This window comes from Rhinolophus sinicus, chromosome 14 (genome assembly GCF_057876585.1).
Source record: "Rhinolophus sinicus isolate RSI-liver-muscle chromosome 14, RSI-T2T, whole genome shotgun sequence".
NCBI classification, from domain to species: Eukaryota; Metazoa; Chordata; class Mammalia; order Chiroptera; family Rhinolophidae; genus Rhinolophus; species Rhinolophus sinicus.
In genome coordinates this window covers 112,464,796-112,480,677 of record NC_142514.1, presented here as the reverse complement: position 1 = coordinate 112,480,677, position 15,882 = coordinate 112,464,796, and the positions used below count along the sequence as shown (strand labels likewise).

The following is a 15,882-nucleotide window of genomic DNA, read 5'->3' as shown; positions in this document are numbered from 1 at the left end:
CTCATGTGTAATGTGTATGTAACTCAATATGTGAACCTAGTCTGAAAATCAAGCCTTACAAAATAGAGGTACTGGATTATGGTATTTGCTTCACTGAAGAGTTCTGTGTTGTATCAAATATTTCTCCTACTATTCCTTTAAATTGTAGATAACCTAGAGTATTTAATATAGAGCCAGACTCATCAATTTTTCACAGCTACACAATCCTTCTGGGACACATCTATCAACTAGGCTTTTGAGTAATCTTTGTAGGTGAGATGCAGAAATGAGGTCTGGGATCTGCTCTAATAGCCAGGTTGATCTGCTGTACCCAAAGAATGTTCTAGGTGTCAAAGCCAATGTAGAAGGTGGTTTCTGCTGGCCTGCTTCATAGTTCTTCCCTCGATCCTAACATTTTTACAATTTTTTCAATGACTGAGATGTATTTAGATCATACATTATCAGGTTTGTTGATAAAGGCAAAGATCAAGGCACTAGTGAATTTGGATGACAATCAGGATTAAACTCGATATCTCTTAGCCCAAAGTACGGGCTGAAACTAAGATTACATTTTAAAATAACAGATGTTGGCTTCGTTTTGATTCTAAAATCAGTTGTCCAGTGATAGGGAGTAGAAGTCCTAGATTAACAACAGCTTGGGTTGTAAAAATAGTTTTAGTTCACTTGAGCATTAACCAACAGTACAGAAGAAATTAATGCAGTCTTTGGTTGGATTCGTAGATGAATAGAATCCATATCAAAAAGGTCAGAAACAAACAATATAACATACTGTACTGAAAGTGATGTATTTTGTGCCACCTGTCAGGAATGTAACAAGAGGGAATGCTTTTATCGGGTAGGAAGTTGGCTCACATGACTTTAAAATCACCTCCTCAATCTGATTCTGCAGTTTAAATTGAGCTCTGAGGCACTTATACCCGAATCTGCCAATGTCTAATTCAGCTTAGCACACCGTTGTTTCCCCAAAAATAAGACCTAACTGAAAAATAAGCCCTAGCATGATTTTTCAGGATGACATCCCCGAACATAAGCCCTAACGCATCTTTTGGAGCAAACCTTAGTATAAGAGCCGGTCTTATTTTCGGGGAAACATGGCATTTATGTAACATAGCTATTTTATATTCTTTCCTTGGTTTATAATGAAAATCTATCCTTATTCTTTTCTACTTAATAATTATTCCCTAGATAATTAGTCAATTATCAACTAAATAAGGGCATCTATTCTGTGGCCACCACTGGGTTAAATTAAAGAGGCTATTTCCAGGTTTTCTTTAATTATCCAAGATCATATTTGAAATTCTTAGTTCCAAACGATCTGTATTTTTGAATAACCATAAAATAGGCATGTATTCAGGTTCTAAAATAAAACTGCACCAAATCAAGTTAGACAAAGATGAAAGGAAAACTTGTTCACTCTATACTCTGTGTGTGCTCTATTATTCTAAATTGTGTTTTGGTTTTCAAAGGTATTTGTTTATAGTACAGAGTGGACACTTGTCATTCCTTTTGAACACTGCCACCTTTCCCATTTTGGGGCCTCTCCCACATTATGAGGCAGAGCCCACTCCCCACTGTAGGAGCTAAAAGTGCCAGATGCTTCCTTTCCCAGATATCCTTGCATCATAGAGGTGGGCCCAAGACCCAGAGTCTGCCCCACTGGCAGATGTTCCAGTCAGCAACACCTCTTGATGAAGCCGGGGGTCGGGGGCAATCCGCGGGGCCAGCTCCAAAGTCTGGACCTGGGGGGGCCAGAGAGGTGTCTGGACTGAACTGGCTCTGTGTCATCATTCTAAGTGTTATTTTTGGCAACGTAACCTCTACATCCAGTTGTCGAGCCCTCCTGGAGATGCTGTGGGTTACCTCCAGAACAAAGTTCTTTTCTGCTTAAACAAACAGAGCTAGTTTCTGTTCTTTGCAATAATAACCCCTGACTGGCACAAGGCGCAAGTCCACGCTGACGTTGGCATGTTAGTCCTTCACTAGGACCCACTGAGCACAAAGCACTCGGAAAGGCACAAAGGGAAATGTTTAATCATGCTCTGAGTATTTCTGGAACAAGTTGCCCTGCTTGGCATTGGACAGAAGGAGAGGCACACAAAGCTGGTAATTTCAAATTAGTGTTATGAGGAAAGTAGGAGGAGGTAGGGACACCACTTGCAAACTAAGATGGAGGCAGATATCATCCTGTGGATCTACTGATTCTAAAGACTGATTTAGAGTAGAGATGAAGGGTTGCGATAAGAAAGGATACTTTGGGGGGAAATATTGTGTTTCATCAATTCCAAGAGGCAAATTCTTTTCTTCATATTAACATTTATGAAATTAGAACACGTTGTTAGAGTGTGTTATGTTTTAATTGCCACTTTTTTCTCCTCAACCCATCTACCTTATTTCACTAAATCTAAGATGACATTCATATACACTATTACATTTTTTACCACTAACAGAAAAGCACAGCAAGTAATTACTAAAAAATGACGATGCCTAAGATTTAAAAAATCTCTAAGAGAACTAAGCCAGTCATGGAAATAGTGTGGATTAATACAAATTCCTGTTCCTTGATGTTGTAGTCTCCCAAACTGTTAAACAGTGACAGATTTACCTCTAATTTCTGTTATGAACAAATTCAGATGTTAATCATCATGGCCTTGCTTGGCTGTAAAAAATGACTAGCATACTTACAGTGATTCTCAGTTTTGTGGATAGCACCATTTTGTTGTTGTTGTTAACTTTTTTATTTGGAAAATTTCAAATATATACAAAAGTAGACAGAATAAAATAGTGGATCCCAATATTCAAAAATCATCAACACATGACCAGTGCTGTTTGATTTCTAATCCTGCTCTTTATCCATCCCAATTTTTTACAGCAAATCCTAGACACCGATCCTACCATTTGTAAATACTTCAGTATGTATCTCTAAAATATAGTAACTTTTCAATGACACATAATCACAATATCTTTATTACATTCTGAAAAACAATCTATAATTTGTGGCACTTTTTTAAATAAACACATTTTGTATTTATTTAATTACATTTGAAGCTGCTTTTGTCTTTGGAGGTTTTTTAAAAAGAAAACCAATTTAGGTCTGCTTCAATGTCCACTGATTTCTTTTTAAGAAATTTATATGATGCTGGCGGGTCATATGACAGCTCTGTAATATCTATCTTGATATTTCTGCTCTGCAGCTTTCTTTTGAATATATTCTCTAGTTGAGAATGTGTATAAAGAACATACTACTGTTCTTGCCATTTCCAAAGCAATTTTCAGAAAAGTTGTACTTATTCCTTTATTATTTTTGTTCACAAAGGGAGGATTCATAATTGCTGTATCAAATAATTTGGACATTCCAGTGGATAATGAGCACAGATCACACTGAACCATGTCAACATTTGTTAACTCAAACTGTTCCACTTTTCTGTTAAATTTTTCCAATGCATCTTCACCTGTGTCAAATTTAATACACAACCTGCAATGCATGGCCTGGTCTGTTACTGTTCTAGAAGTAGCATGGACTTTTTGAATCCATCTACTTATTGCAAGCTTGACTCTCTGATTCCTTGAGCCTAGGTTCTTTTCTTTCTTCCTTCCTTCTTTCCTTCCTTCCTTCCTTCCTTCCTTCCTTCCTTCCTTCCTTCCTCTCTTTCTCTCTTTCAATCTTTCTTTCTTTCTCTCTTGTTTTTTTTGTTTGTTTTTAAGCGTGAGTTCACAGTGTTTAAGGGCATTGGACCTCAGGAGGCTGAAACTACCACCTTGTCTGTCATCTTTTTGAAATTTAAATTTTTGTTTTTATCGAAATAATACTTACACATTTAAAATATCATTTAATTAAAAAACATTATAATGAAAAATAGCAGTCCTCTTGCCCTAATCCATCTCCATTCCTGATTTGTTTCTCAGAAACACCCACTTTAATTCTCTTAGCGGCTTCTTCTGGTGTGTTTCGCCTTCTTTGTAAATAATCTGCTTATTTTTTAACATTTTTAACTATCAGATCCATTGATTTTCTACTATAGAACTGAAGATTTAACTTTAATACCTAACCCCTCTCCCTTATACACATCTATTTCTCCTTCCTCAATTCCCCCAATATCACTATTTTTGATTAAATAACTATTTGATGTTTATTTTGATATTGTAAATTTTATTTACAGTTGATAATACTGTCTTTTTGTACAATTTTTGTATTTCCAAAACTTAGTAATTGAACTGTTTTTATTTGCTTAGTTTTCTGTTATCCATATCACAAAATTATTCCCAAATATATTTTCTCCATTATTCATACATGACAGTCTGTCAGTGCCAGTTTTATTCATGGAGACATCCTTTTTAAGCCCCATGGAATATTCTGATTCCTGAATCCAATGTCTTTCTCATTTTCCACCTACATTTTGATGGAATGCTTTCTTCAGAAGCTCCCAAAAAGGTGTGCTTGGAAGGTACGTTGGAAGAAAGCTTTGTACAAGGTCAGACAATTAAATTCACGAACTCATCCTAGAAAAAGTGCTACATACCTCATTACTGAATATCACTACAGTCACCTTTGAAATACTCCCCTTGGGAAGCTATGCACCGATGCCAGCACCTAGTCCACCCTTCCAAGCAATTTTGGAACTCTTTTTCTGGAATGGCCATCAGAGCTGTCATTGTATTACCTGTGATGTCCTGAATGTCACCAAAATGTCTTCCTTTCAATATTTCCTTTATCTTCGGGTAAAGAAAGAAATCATTGGGGGCCAGATCAGGTGAGTAAGCAGGGTGTTCCAATACAGTTATTTGTTTACTGGCTAAAAACTCCCTCACAGACAATGTTGTGTGCTGAGCTGTTGCATTGTCATGATGCAAGAGCCATGAATTGTTGGTGAAAAGTTCAGGTCGTCTAACTTTTTCACACAGCCTTTTCAGCACTTTCAAATAGTAAACTTGGTTAACTGTTTGTCCAGTTGGTAAAAATTCATAATGAATAATCCCTCTGATATCAAAAAAGGTTAGCAACATCATTGCAACAAGTTCACAAACTTACTTGTCAGACCGCGTATATCTGAAATTGTCTTCATTCTCCCTTCACACTTAATATTTTGGCTGGGTATAGAAATCTAAATTGGAAAGAATTTTTTCTCAGAGTTTTTATTTTTGTTTCCATGTTCCTGTTGACAAATTGAATGTTCTATTGACAAATTGAATGCTTCTGTTTCTTAGTCCTTTGTATGTGAACTGTTTGTTTTCATTCCCCCTCTGGAAACTTTTATGTCTTAAAATTTCATCATGATATGTTTTGGTGAAGATCTTTTGTTATTTAAGGAGCTGGGTATCCTGTGGGCCCTTTTGATCTGGGGACTCATGTTCTTCAGTTCTTGGAGTTTCTGGTATTACTTCTTTGATAATCTTTTTTCACATGTTTTCATTTTTATTTCACTCTGAAATGTCTGTTATATGGATGTTGAATCTTTTTCTCACCATTTCACACCCCCCCTTTTTACAAAATAATTTTGTTAATTTCTTCTCAGCAGATTTCCTCAAATCTGGGAGATTTCTTAAATTTTATCTTCAATTTCTGTAATTTTTAAAAAATTTCCAAGATCATTTTATTATCTTAATGTTCATATTTATTATTTATTGTTCCTCTTTTATGAGTGTAATATTTTTTCTTATATCTATGAAAATTAATTGTGATGTATTATAGTTTTCTCCTCTTTGCATTCCAAATCCGTTTTTCACCTTTCTTTGTTTTGAGCATGTAACTCAATCAAGTTAGAAACTTTCTATAACTATCTGATAACCCTGGTTGTTTGTTTATATTTAAGACTGAGGCAGTAAAATGCTGAATGGAAGCTTTCTATGTATGGTGAGGCTTGTTGGCTGTTTGGCATCACAGTGGTCCTGTTAGGGGCTTGTGCTTCATTGGGGGAGATCCACATGTGTGTTGGGTAGTTTTCTGAGGGATTAATCTCCAATATTTTTCTGGCTGCCTCTGTTCTGGGAGTTGAGTGGGAGAAGAAGGCTGGATAAATCTCACATTCATCATGTAGACTTTCACTTAACATCCTTGTATTCCATATAACAGCTTAATCTCATTTTCTTGTGTCCAAAAGGTCAGAGCCTTTCTAGCTCAACCTCTTCGAGAGTAAATCTCATCTAGTCTGAAAGAATGGAGAGGGATTATGCTTTCTTTCAAAGGATGGGGAAGGAGATTGAGGCCTAACTATTTCTTATGAAAATGTTTAACCAAGCCTCTTGTGTTGGCTTCCTCTTACACTACCACTCTGAGAGGAACTGGGATCACTAACTCCTGAATATGACAGAGATTCTGTACTCTCAATTATATTGTCTTTGGATCATTTCCCCCACTGCAGGCTTAGTCAGTTGTTAGTTAAGCTTAGCAAGTTACCATGTATCCATCGCTTTTCAGCTTCCAGAAATCTGCTGATATCTCCTGAGTGCTCCTATTGCCCTTAGCCTTATAGTTTTATGCCATTTTTATTTCTTTACTGTCATGTTGGTGGGATTTGATATGTTTTATTTGCCATGTTTAAATGAAAGTCCATGACACAAGTTTTAAGGGCACACTTAAAAGGAATTAAAGATATAAAATAGTGTTAAATGCATCAGCAATAATTATAGAGAGATAGTTACTGCTCAGTGTCTCACTTTGCCTACGTAGATTTCCACAATTTCCATACTTGTTTTGTTTATTTCTCTTGTCTCCTAACAATACATTTTAATACTCTCTTAACCTACCGTGTTTCCCTGAAAATAAGACCTAGCAGGACAATCAGCTCTAATATGTCTTTTGGAGCAAAACTTAATATAAGACCCAGTCTTATTTTACTATAATATAAGACCAGGTCTTATCTAATGTAATATAATATGAGACCGGGTCTTATATTAATTTTTGCTCCAAAAGACGCATTGGAGCTTATTGCCTGGCTAGGTCTTATTTTCGGAAAAACACAGTAGTCATATGACCTTCTTAGCAAAATATTTTACCTAACACATACTGCTATAAATAATATGTACCCCCAGTTTAAAGAGAGAGAGAGAAAGAATTCCATACATTCAATGATCAGAATTTTGTCGTACATTTGTGAAGAATCCATAAAACTGTGACATTTTGGTTAGGAATCCTTGCTTAAGAGTATAGTTGGGTTCAGTCTGACATGACTGAAATGTGTTTTCATTTGAGACAGTTCAGAGCTTCTGTTTATTTTGTGTCTCTAGTGCCTAGTAAGAACTGAACATAAGAAGTACACAATAAATGTTTATTGACTAGAATTAAGAGCTAAGGTCTTTTCCTACGAACTGGCTGGCCTTGGACAAGTTATTTGTTGGAAAAGGTTGAGCTAGAGAGGGACCCAAGAAAGAAGGTCCCTTAGGAGAGGTAAAGAAGAAGAAAGGGGTCGAGGATTGAACATTGGGAAACACCTACACTTAAAAGGCAGGTAGAGGAAGAGTGGGAGATAGATAGAAAACCAGGAGACCATGGAATCATGAAAGCCTGAAATGGGCCTTTCAAGAAGGAGCATCATATAAGATCACATCAAATAATATAAGGACAGGAAAATGCAGCTGGGACTAGACCATGCTTTTCCATTAGCCAGGTATTTACATTCTCACTCACTCACTCACTCACTCACTCATTCACTCTTTGTGTAGATAAAGAGTGCTGATCACTCCTGAGATGATTCTGGTCAGAGTTATCTTTGTAGTATAACTCTTTTGCTGCATTAATTGATTTCAAGTGTTTTTTCCCCCAAAATGGTTCAGAAATCCACAAAAAAACAAAAAGTTGATATTTTGACTATTTTATGCATTTAATAATAACAATTTGAGCTGCGTTGTATATAAGTGACATTATTTTTATGTATAAAAATTTCCTATTGTTATTCATTCTTGAAAAACACAAAAATATAGAAAAATGTGCATATGCTTTCCTATACTTCCTTTCTGGATGTTTCCATCCGCAGTCAGCAGATGGAAATATTCATGTGGATATATCCGACCATCACAGCAAAAGGGATAAGGAAGTTGTCTCAAGCCCTGTGCATATGTGAGAATGTATACCTGTGTGAGTTGTGTATGCTGTATGTATAGTGAAGGGATTGTGATAGGGGATGGAAACCAGAGCCCAGAGACTATGCAGTAAGTGGTTGGGAAGATCTCCAGGGAGGCCAAGAAAGACATGAGTTGCTCATTTGTGATCAACCTATAACATATCATGGAATAACTTAACCTGGTTTAACCTGAATGTTTGAGTCAGGGAGTAAGAATCTTCTAGTATGATTTGCCGCAGGCCTTCAGTGCTCTGTCATCAACCTCTGGATTCTTCTGCTGAAACATCGTAGCCTGGAATTTGGAAATAAGTAGGCTTGAGTCTTATTATATGTTATTAATTCTAAGATGCGTTTTTCCCTCTACATCACTGAAATGGGATGCATCATAGTTTAATTAGCAGCATTGTATTCTTCCTCAAGGGCACATGAAATAATGTGCATTTTACTATTAATGGCATTCATGAAATACCATTGGAAAGAATAAAATAATATTCACTTAGTAAATGTATCAAGTCATAGCTCTAAAGTGAATTTAAAATTATTTTTAAAATTTATTTTACAGTATGAGTTGTTACAGAAGCCCAACATAAATGGTCTACTTGTCACAAGTGAATGCTATTATCTCTTCTGTAAAGTCAGGGTCAGCAGTTACCTTAGGAATAGTGTACTCTGTTTGCCTCCAGGCCCCTGGAAAGGTCCCAATTTGCTTGGACTTTCCTGTCAAATGTTTCTAGATAGATGCCCTCACTATGCTCTGATTGTGTGGAAGTGAAAATTTTGCAGAAAGCATCAATTTAGATTGGTAAAGCCATATCCATTTAATGTTTATGCAAAGATAAGTTAACCATTCTTTTGCTCTAGTTTCATTTAGAAATTTAACTTTTTAAAATAAAATTTATAATTGAGAATGTGGAAAATCTAGATCGAGTATTTTCATGGAAAAGTAGATTAATATTTAGATTTTGAAATTTCCTTAGTCTTTGATGAAGACAAAGTTCACCAATCCTACTCTCCCCACCTTTGCTCCCTCCGTGAAATCAGTACATACATGCAGTTGATCAGAGTGAAAGCCAGAAAATTACTGTACCTTTAAAGCAGGTCATAAATACATTTGCAGGCAGCCCTAAATTCTGTGGCTGGCATGGACTTCCATTGCTATAAATCACAGAAATAAACCCCAGATGAGTGTTTTATTTCTAAAAAAGGAAAAAAACCTTCCTAGTTGTCATTTTAGTGAGTGTCAGCAGAGCATTGTTCAATCTAATCACCAGAAGGAAGAAAGAAAAGTTCGGGAATGTGGCCTCAGGGAGATTGTTATGTGTGAGCATTATACCTCTACTATGACATTCTGGATAGCATGTGTGAAATGTAAATGTGTATTTGAAAGGTTTTTCATTTCTCTGGAATGGTAAATTTTCACATTGCTTGTTCTCTCTCCTCATGTTCATACCTTTATGAAGTAAAAATTTGCATTTTATAATGTTTCAAATGCTCCTAAGAAGCCTTAGAAGTTTTTCTTTCCCTTCTCTTACCTCCCCTCCCATCCCCTTCTCTGTTTCATATGGTAAATCTGATTGTATTATGTCCTTTGTAGACCAAGTTCCTATCGGTCTAGATTTCTCTGGCACTGACACTGTGCTCCTTAGGATCTGACAAAATATGAAGCATGATGCACCCTTAGCCATTATCTGAATGTGCTAATTCAGATCTACATATTTGCTTATTTTGCATCTGATTTAAGAAGACTGACCTCCTTATGTTATTTTGAGGGTTGGGTGGCCAGAGCCCAGCCACTCACCTGGCAGGTGGTTTACCAGCTACTCCTCATCCACAAGCCATCTGCACCCTTGCCTGGTGTTCCCTCTTCCTGCTGAGAGGTCAGGCTTGTTTTGGAGAACTTTCTCTAATTTCTTGAAAACCACCCACAGGTATGCATACATGCAGAGCTAATAGAGAATTAATGGGAGCTGTGAGCTGAATTAATCACACGTTAAACCACCTTCACTTCCGTTATCTGTAAGTTTTGGCCTCTATCAGAATAGTTTCCTTTCTCCTCCACTTTACCTTCTCCACCTACATATAGCTATAGCTGAAGAAAGGGTGGAAAAAGACATGGCTATGTCTGTTTATGTAAGAGTCCCAAATCACTACCTCATTGACTGACTGAGGGATGTCACCATTATGAATTCATTAGACTCTAGCAGGGCACACGTTCATACTGTGAGACCATTCAAGTGGGAAACTGAAATTTCCACATGGGTTAAGATATTTTAATTGGAGTTTATTGTTGTCATCAGGAGATTTTCTCAATTAGTTTTTAGAAAATAGTTATTATGACAGTATAATAAAGGCACAGAATTTCTTTTATCACCCAAAGCGACTTTGGATCAATCTGATTTTTAGGGGAGAAAACTATAAAAATTATTATTTATGGATCTTTTAGTTCAACATTGTCTTCTTTCTTCTTTCACATGAAATGAGAAGAATAGTCCAAATTGAGGAGATTAATCAATGGCAAATAATTTCAATATTGCTGATCTTGAATTTGTCATCTGCAGAGTAAAGTTGTATGTGTATACCCCTGCCCCAACTGCTAAATGAAACTTTTTTTTTCCACTACTGCTAAAAATTGTTGCCCAAACTTGCTCTTTTAAATCTAGATTCAGGGGCAGGGGAGTAAAACATGTTTTCATCTAATGATTATCCTTAATCACAGTAAGTTGTATTTTGAGGTTGACCATTGATTGATTTTTTTTTTTCTCCTTGTGGTATTGTGGCATAAAAAGAAAACAATAAAACAAGAGGTAACTAGGGAAATCTAAAGGAAAATGGAACATATTTGCCTTTCCAGTGTATTCAAGAAAAGTCATTCAAGTTACTAAATGTCTCCAAGGTAGATTTGAAATATTTTACCAGCCATTAGATATATTTAATGTTTAATGGGGAAAAAAAGTAAGCCAATATTTTTATCTACAAAGAAAAGGTGTGATACGTTATGAAAACTAAAACATATAGGGGTATACTGAAAGAAAAAAGGGAAAATGCTGATTTGAAGACCCTATCACACTGACCAATAATGACTCAGAGTAATTTGGGGAGAATGAAATCACTACACAATTAGCAGTGTAGACCAGGACCTTGAATTTCATTGGATTTTCTAAACCCAAGGGAGCACTAGATTTACAATGGAGGGGGCTTAATATTTTTACTACTACTACTAGTTATTTCAGAATTACACTGCCAAGGAGTCACATCTCCTTGGAAATATGGCCTCAATAAGAATATATAAAACCCACAGTTTTGGGCTCTGATATATAACTAACTTCTTCCCATAAAATTTTCTGGTTGTTAAAATTTCAGATCTATAGTACATTTGCTTGGGGAAAGGAAAGAGGTTAATTTTCAGTGATATAGTAACCCTTGTTATTCAAGAGTCCTACAGCTAGCCCCCAGAAGAATACTGCTAAATTCTGAGGTACAGGTATATATCCAGGCCTTGATTATTCCAAGCTCTGCAGTTTAGTTTAAATTGAATACACTATTCATTCTCTTCATTCTGTGTCAATTCAGAATTCTACCTCTGTGGTTTTCAGAGGCAGCACAGGAGAATAAATAATAACACCACCTTAGAAGACAGGCTTCGAGGGTTTGAATCCCAGCCCTTCCACATACTAACTGTGTGACTGTGAAAGCTTGCTCAACTTCTCTGTGCCTCTGTTTTCTCAACTATAAAATGGAGATAATTCAGCCATAAGAAAAGATGAAATAGTGCCATTTGTGACAACATGGATGGATCTTGAGATTCTTATGCTAAGCGAAATAAGTCAGACAAAAAAAGTCAAGAACCATGACTTCACTTCTATATGGCATATAAAAACTGAAAGCAACAAACAAACAAAAACTCACAGACACAGACAACAGTTTAGTGGTTACTGGAGGGTAAGGCGAGGGGAGGTGGTAGAAAAGAGAAAAGGGAGTCAAGTATATGGTGATAGAAGGAGAACTGACTCTGGGTGGTGAATAAGCAATGCAATAAAGTGATGATGTATTATAGAATTGTACACTTGAAACCCATATAATTTTACTAACCAATGTCATCCCAATAAATTTAATAAAGATAAAAAAAGAAAAAAGAAAAAAAAGGGCAATTCACAGAACAGAAAATCAGAATGGCCTCTATACACATGAGAAGATGCTCAACCTCATTAGCAGTGGTAATACAAATTAACATAATACCATATCATGAAATTGGTGAACACATGAGCACATGAATGTGCATATGTCAACAATATTAAGTGTACAGAAGATGTGTAGTAATAGGAATTCGTATACTGCCAATGGGAATGTAAACTAACACCCTCACTTTGGAGAAAAATTTGGCAATATCAAACATGAAGATGTGTATACCATAAAAAATAAATAAATGAATAAATAAATAAATAGGAGATAATTTTTATTTACTTCATAGGAAGACTGTTAAGTGTCTTATAAATAAAGCCCATAGAATATTGCCTGGCACATGACAAGCACTTTGTAAATATTAGCTGTTATTAACAAGAACTTAAGCTGAGACGACATACTATTTTAAATTAAAATGTATTTTTAAATGTGCCCTAATTTGCATTTCTCTTATGATTAGTGATGTTGAGCATCTTTTCCTATTGGCCATCTGTATGTCGTTTTTGGAGAAATGTCTGCTCAGGTCTTCTGTCCATTTTTTAATTGGATTGTTTGTTTTTTTGGTGTTGAGTTGTATGAGTTCTTTATAAAATTTGGATATTAACCCCTGTTTGGTTGTATCATTGGCAAATATCTTCTCCCACTCAGGAGGTTGTCTTTTCATTTTGTTGATGGTTTCCTTTGCTGTGCAGAAACTTTTTAGTTTAACGTAGGTGAAGTGATTAACAAGTGCAAATTGGTAGTTACAAAATAGTCACGGGGAAGTAAAGAACAGCATAGGGAATATAGTCAATAATATTGTAATAACTATGTATGGTGTCAGGTGGGTACCAGACTAATCAGGGGATCACTTCTTAAATTATATAAATGTCTAACCACTATGCTGTACACCTAAAACTAATGTAGTATTGTATGTCATCTGTAATTGAAAAATAAAAAACTTTCTCAATTGTACTTTCAACTGATATGTCAAGTCAGTGTGTAATAAAAGATTTTCCAAAAAAAAATGTGTTCTATACATTTTTTTTAAAGTGGGATAATCCCAAATTAGGCAAATTATGTGAGTGGAAGAGTATTTACTTCATGGGTTATGTTTTATTTATGCATAAACATTATGAGTCCTCAAGCACTTTGGTTGTTACAGGGGATGTAGTCAGTTAGAATGTGAAGGGCTACATAGAAAGTAGTTTTTTTAATCTCATGTAGAGATTAAGATTTTAAAGAAAGGAGTTCTGTCCCCTCTAGTAGAGTCTCTAATTCATTCCTGGAGATGCTCAATAGATAGATCAGCTTCTAAGAGGTAGGGTCACTCTGTGGTACTTTACAAAGAGCTGCAGGGGGCTTCTTGTTCAAAGGAGGCGAGCTAGTTCCTTGATGCCCAGAGAGAGGATGAGTTTTCAGAAGTAGCAAACCACTCTCTGCTGCCATTTTTCTCCCAGCTGTAAAAGAAGAAGTACCAGGGACACATAACCCCATACTCAACACTGAAGTGCCAATTGATCTGTGGAAGTGTTTGATCCATCAAACACAATCATTTGGTCCTTCCCTTTGTAATAGGTCAGGGCAGTCTTCCGTACACATGGAAAGAAATTAGTGCAGATAAACTGAAAGTGTCAGGAAACCCAGGATTATGAACATATTTCTTAATTTGGTTTAAAAAGACATCTGCGTGCTTTTTTTCTTCCAGTGGGGAGATTTTCAGTTTGTTTCATTAGTGCTGTTACTGAGTAGTGCTTTTACAGACGTTCATTTCTCTAAACGTATGCAGAGTTCATTTCAACAAATCTGAACTGAGCACTCAATGTACCAGGCACTGTATCAGGCCCTCGGGCTTCCCTGGTGCCCTAGAGGACCATGTAGCCCAGAGTGGAAAGAGACATGAAACAGATTATTTTAGAACAATAGGAGAGATTCGACATACAGCAGGTAATTCTGATGTCCACAGTGGTTACAAATCCTTCTAGAGAGGCCATTATCGGGAACTGACAGCACACAGAGCAGTCTGCATACTCTCCTTGCATTCTGCGAAATAGGTACGGTAGCATTAAAGTTAATGTCTGACCAAAAAAAGGTAAACTTTATATTAAAAAATACCTCAATAAATCTGAATTAAACAAAAAGTTTGTATCTATATTTTAAAATTAGTGAGACAGGTATAAACAAGACAAGTAACTTACATTTAATCAAGTTAAATTCAACAGACTGTGTGAAAAATACTTGAATGGTCTATCGGGGCCACCATTTTGTTAGAGCATTGTGCAAACAAGAAGCAAACTCAGATTTTCCCTTACCACAGGCCCTGCCCAGCCACTTGAGAAATGCTGCTTTGACTATAAAGGAGGCCTAACACAAAAGAGTAAATTAGCTTAGCACCACGCAGAGAAAAACAACTCAAAGGACATTTCTCATCAACAATGGCTCAGAGAACCATACATTGCACACCAACAATGTTTCATTTCATGTTCCTGTCTTTTACATAGATTGTCTAGTTAACTGTAAATAGGACAAGTGTGCCTCCTTTGAAACAAAGCTAGATTAAAAAAATAAAAAGCATTAATACTTTTTGTTTTTATATAGAAAACATTTAGAGAAGTTATTGAATGAATACCCAGTGAGCAAATGAGTTAAGTAGTATTTGCACAGGCTTTCTTCTACCACCCAAAGCCATTTTTGGTGTTTCCTCTTTGGGGGATAGATAATTAGAACTAATTGTTGTCTTTGTGTCCTGTAGGAGGGGGGAACAGATAATTAGAACTAATTGTTATTTTCCTTCCCTTCGCTTTTCCCATTCAATCAGTATGTCCAAGTGATACTCCTCTCCAAATGTTGTCCAACTCTGTTCACTTCTCTCCATCACCACTGTCACTGTCCCAGTTCAAGTCACAACTTGCCAGAATTTATTTTAACAGTCTCCTAAGTGATTCTTCACTTAGCAAAATGGTCTTTTACTTTAGAGGAGGATATACTCATTGAATGCATATTACATACCTGTAGCTGTGCTAAGCATCTTACATGCTTTCATTCATCCAGTCCTTAGAACCACCCTACAAAGTGGTTATAATTACAGTACTCACCATATAAATGGAACCCTAGCGAGATGAAGCAGCTTGTGTAAAGCCACTTGACTAGTGGTAGATCCCTGATGTGAACTCTGTCTCCAAAGCTTGTGTTCTTAACCACCATGTGCACTCTCTGCCATGTTTGCCCAATGTTCCCTTAAATAGCAAGGCTCCCTCGCAGTATTAAAGTATGTCCCATTACTCAGCACAATGCTGGGCACATAAATATTCAAGAAGTCTTTTGAACAGATAGACTCAAGAACTCCTATGGAAGCTGAAGTATCATATTACTTTATTTATCCTACATAATTATGAAATAAGGTTTTTTTGTTTCTTTGTTTTAGGTAAGCCCGTTTTCTAGCTAACTGACCTTAAACCATTTAAGAATGATTTGTTTTTAATTTTGATAAAATCTTTTATGAAATACATTCCATTCTTTAGTGCCTTAGTGGTAAGACAATTCTAACTTAATATGATCCTAAAACAAAGAAGTGCTGTTATGAACAACAGCACTATGTATGCTACTTATTTAGTAGTTTCTTCTGGGCTATGGTTTTAACTACTATCTATATGCTAATGAAGCTCAGAGC

At 36.1% G+C, this 15,882-nt stretch overlaps 1 protein-coding gene and 1 pseudogene across 4 annotated transcripts in view; one reads left to right on the top strand and one right to left on the bottom strand.

Moving 5' to 3' along the window:
- Positions 1-15,882, top strand: part of ELMOD1 (ELMO domain containing 1) — a 68,862-nt gene that overhangs the window by 5,326 nt on the left and 47,654 nt on the right. The gene's annotated exons all lie outside the window — the stretch shown is intronic.
- LOC109436844 (rRNA N(6)-adenosine-methyltransferase METTL5 pseudogene) lies at positions 1,877-15,240 on the bottom strand (annotated as a pseudogene).